The sequence below is a fragment of the Penaeus vannamei genome, chromosome 43 (genome assembly GCF_042767895.1).
Source record: "Penaeus vannamei isolate JL-2024 chromosome 43, ASM4276789v1, whole genome shotgun sequence".
Lineage (NCBI taxonomy): Eukaryota > Metazoa > Arthropoda > Malacostraca > Decapoda > Penaeidae > Penaeus > Penaeus vannamei.
Window position 1 is genome coordinate 7,424,974 of NC_091591.1, and position 5,000 is coordinate 7,429,973.

The window sequence follows — 5,000 nt, forward strand, 5'->3', positions numbered from 1 at the left end:
AGGAAACATGTGAAATAAAACTCATGCAAAAAATACAGTATTGATGATTAATTGGGATCCTCATGGCGATACAATACATCAGAAAGGAAGGTAGATAGAAAAGGCTAGAGGCAAATACCCCAGATTGTAATATTAATATTAAAAGAGAGAGAGAGAGAGAGAGAGAGAGAGAGAGAGAGAGAGAGAGAGAGAGAGAGAGAGAGACAAGGGGGCGGAGAAGGGGAGTAAGAGACTGGGAGATACAGAGAGAGAGAAGGAGGGGAAGAAAGGGAGTGAGAGAGAGAGAGAGAGAAGGAGGGGGAGGGACAGACATAGAGAGAGAGAGAGAGAGAGAGATATCAATGCGCGCGTGCCTGTGTGTGCGTACGTGTGTATGTGCCTAGGATATATTCGCTGAAGGGAGCAGGTCCCCATGTAACATACACGCTGCAACCAGAGAAACGCAGCACCACACGCAAGATTTATCGATGAAAATAAAGATAACATATGTAGCCATTGAGTAGAAATATGTTTTTGAACCAATGCGATATAGCTTTGGCAGTCCCGTGTCCCATTTGTACACTGAGTACACTAACGTATACTTGTGCATAGATTATGAAGCACTTGTACTATTGGAATTATTGTTACAAGGAATTTAGTTTTTTGTACATGTGTGTAGCAGAGAGAGACAGAAATAGGGTGAGCGAGAGTAAGTAAGAAAGGATGTATAACTCAGTGTGTGTGTGTGTGTGTGTGTATGTGTGTGTGTGTGTGTGTGTGTGTGTGTAAACAGATTATTTGCTGTAGAACTTTGATTGTAATAAGGTTATAGTTGTTGACTAATGTTACTTTCTTAAGACTGGTTGATCTAGCAGACCCAATGACCGCGTATCTAAGGAACAGTTTAAGGTCAAGGGTCACTTTGCCCAATAAGAAGGAAGGTTTATCATGTTTTTATCATAATTATTATTGCTGTTGTTGCTGCTGCTGTTATTTTATCATTATTTTTTATCTTTATCATTATAATGGTTATTATTAACATCATTATCACAATGTGGTACCAGTAGTAGTAATAGTAGTATAAGCAGCTGTAGTAGTAGCAGTAATAGTAATGGGAGTAGCAGCATTAGTAGTAATAACCATAGTAGTAGTGATAGCAGCAGCAGTAGTGGTAGTAGTAGTAGTAGTCCTAGTAGCACTAGCACTACTACTACTACTACTACTACTAGAACAGTAGTAGTAGTAGCAGGAGTGGTGGTATTATGATCATTACTATCAGCAGCAGCAGCAGCAGCAGTAATAGTAGTAGTAGTAGTAGTAGTAGTAGTAGTAGTAGTAGTAGTAGTAGTAGTAGTAGTAGTAGTGATGGTGGTGGTGGTAGCTGTGCCATAATCATTACATTCAACACCAAATCAAAACTTTGTCTCCTATTCTTCAGTATACAAATTCCTCAATAAAAATAAAACAACAAAAGATTCGCCAGTTAACAAAACACTGCCTCGGGATAAACGACCACCACCACAAACAGCAACAAATTTTGACTGCAAGATGAAACATTAAAATACTGTACGTGTTTCAAAATGAACATACAAGTACATGAAAGTCAGTGTCTAACTAATTCAGTTCACTTAAGCACTTGTTTCAAAACATAGCATGAAGCCTGATAGACGGATAGCATTGAGAAATCTGCAAGGCTTAAGAAACGTGATAATGTGTAGTCTGGTCAGTCAAGTGCATGTTGCGAGTAAGATAATTTAAGATAGCTACGTGGCAAAAAGAAAGGAAAAATAGAAGTGAGTTGATTAAAGAAGCAGAAAAAATATTGCTGTTACAATGAGATGGAGAAAGACAAATGAAGATTGTAATATATATAAATAATTAGATGAATAAGTAGAGATGATTTAAGATAACAGATCATGAAAAATAGCAGACTACACTACATGTTATTTTGCATAATATGGAACAACAACAAAGTAAATATTGAATATTGTTCACCCTTGATAAACAACTATGCAGGACAAAGGAGTACTCTAGAGTCAGAAATGTACTTGATGGAATGTGCCCTGAATGTGGCATGCGATATATGAAATGCATGATAAATGAACCGTAAGCTAAGTAGCATATCGGATACCAGAGAAATCATGCAGTTGCTGAGACACAGTAAATAAAATATTCTACTTTGCACAAATTAACAAATGAAGGTATAGATGAATGAATGATTATACAATGTAAAATATGTAAATAGTGTTGCGATATTACATGTTCTGCTATAATATATATATATATATATATATATATATATATATATATATATATTTTTTTTTTTTTTTTTTTTTTTTTTTACAATAATCCTTGGATGTGGATGAATTTCATCGAATGTGAAATCACTTGTTGACTAGTATATTCGAAAAGCATCCTTCAAATCTGGGTTCTTAACCTGGGGTTTCCGGGGGTTCGTGAGGATCAGACGAAAATAATATTTATATTAGCGTTTTTGTTGTTGTTTTACATTGTTTACTTTGAAATTAGATAATGATTTGTGTATCTCATATATGTATAAGATAATCAAATTTCAGCAGAAATGTATACAATTTGAACGTAAAGTATTTATGTGAATATTTCAGGGGAAGGGAGTCCATAGCTTTCATCGGACTCTTAAGGGACCGTGACTCTAAAAAGGTCAAGAACCACCTGTAAATAAAGCAGTTTTAATCGTAAATGACCTCATATCTCCAGGGGGAATATGCGACAGATTACCTCTCATGGATAAACATATAGACAAAACATATAAACTGTAAAGGAAACTAAATAAAACACCGGATACATTGGACAAGAAGTAAAGGTTTACGATTAAGATCCAATAATGGAAAGAAAAAAAAATCTCTGGCATATTTCACAACACGAACCTAGACAACGCGGGAATACATGTATATATTAGAATCCAACTGACTGAACAGTCACGCGAAGCACAAGCTTGCAAAATGTATTCTTGAAATCTATTGATTGTTGTTCGCTCTTTCCCAATCACCCACTTAGTCGTAAAATCCCCATTAATCTCTCGTACCGTTAAGCGAAATACTGGAACGTTTACCGAACAATTTGCATGCTGGCTGCAAAGGTGCGTCCACAAAATAGGAATACATGTAAACTCACGCCAGAAGGGAATAGAATCATCGACAAATGTTGGATATTTGAATAAAACTTGTGTTAGGTTGCCAGTAAGTTTGTTTTGTTTTTTTCGTTTTTGTATTCAGTTCATGACCAAGGATGTGATTCGACGGAAATTGGTCTGCTAAACGGAAAACAAAGGACAGTCGTTGACGTAGTTGGTCGGCTGCAGAACCTGTATATCTATTTTTTTCTGTGGCTACATAATTACTTTATCTTAAATAAAGTATTTGCAATATAAAGCGAAAAATAATTTAAAAAGAATATTTAGATTTCCCATTACTATAATATGTAGATGACTCCTGCGGTTTTTATCGTAGGTAAAAGTATTATTTTCCTGACATGAGAATATACCCTAGTTTGCCATCTCCCTAAAGTTATCAAAGAAAACGCATTTGGCGTTAGCCAGTCACACTGCAGAATGGTAGTCAATGAAAATGGGTGAAAGAAGGTAAACAATGTAACTCGCATTAACTACAACTTTCTCTGTGATTGTATGTACACTGTGGTCTCCCATATGTTATACTCTGGTGAATATACTTCAGTGATTCACTACCGAAGCACAACACCTGCGGGTAGACATACAGATGTTCAGACCGATCTAGAGCACATGTGAAGTGTCAAATCTCTCTCGTATATTGGGAAAAAACGGAATTGCAAAAGCACGTTTTTCTGCTAAGTAATTTCGAAAAAACCGGCTCTGACTGCTAATTGAGTTCTAATTGCAAATCTGAATCACAGAACACGAACGAAAAGCTATCAGAAAATCGAAATGCGTGCCTCATTTGCATCTCAATGGTAATCAAATCTTGGAAAAGCAGAAGTTAATTGAAGTAATGATTATTTAATGTCAATTCAAATGATGTCACGGGAGCATGTTATTTGAGATTTGAATATGTTTCTTCAGTGGATGCTTTTTGTCCCATGGGATACCGGTATGTTGGTCTAGATGATAACACTATCAATATTATTGTTATTATTATCGCTATAACTGCTGCTATTACTGTAATTACCATTATTATCATAATATTATTGTTGTTGTTGTTAGTGTTATTGTAATGATTATTATTACTATTATTTTTATGGTCCTGATCGTTAATATTATTTATTATCATTATCATTATTGTCATTATTATGCAGCCGGATATCGAACGGTATACCATGAACCACCTAATCGAAAATTCAATAGACATGCCTTCAAAGTAGGTATGTTTAATAACTAAATAATGAAAGACCTGATTTGTCTTCGTCACAGTATTGTCAAACAAATAAAAATTATTATAAGCAACACATACTAAAGCCTTACTTAATAGTTAGGCAATGTTATTATAGAAAGAACAGGTGCGTCAGGCAGCGCACCGGCAAAGGCCAACAACTATTACCATGTATGTATATATATATATATATATATATATATATATATATATATATATATATATATATATATATATATATATATATACATATATATATATATATATATATATATATATATATATATATGTGTGTGTGTGTGTGTGTGTGTGTGTGTGTGTGTGTGTGTGTGTGTGTGCGTGTGTGTGTGGTAATTCTCTCTAAAATGATTGTAGTATCCTAAGAAAATCTACAGGACGAAAACTACTTTGGCTGATATTTAGATTAATATCAATTACAAGTATGTTATTTCAAATGCATTAGTATTTCAACAGTTTAAAATCAGTGGTTGTGCAATCACAAGGCTGTCAGCTATATTCCCTTAAAAGAAACTACCCTTTTCATCATCACCACCCTCACTCATCACCCTCGTCATCATCACCATGATGTAAGCCCTTTTCACCCTCTTCATCACTATCACCACCACCCACACCTTCATC

General features: G+C 34.9%; 1 protein-coding gene across 3 annotated transcripts in view; it reads left to right on the forward strand.

Annotated features, from left to right (window-relative positions):
• The window catches only part of LOC113824447 (uncharacterized), a 30,331-nt gene that overhangs the window by 17,682 nt on the left and 7,649 nt on the right, over positions 1-5,000 (forward strand). The gene's annotated exons all lie outside the window — the stretch shown is intronic.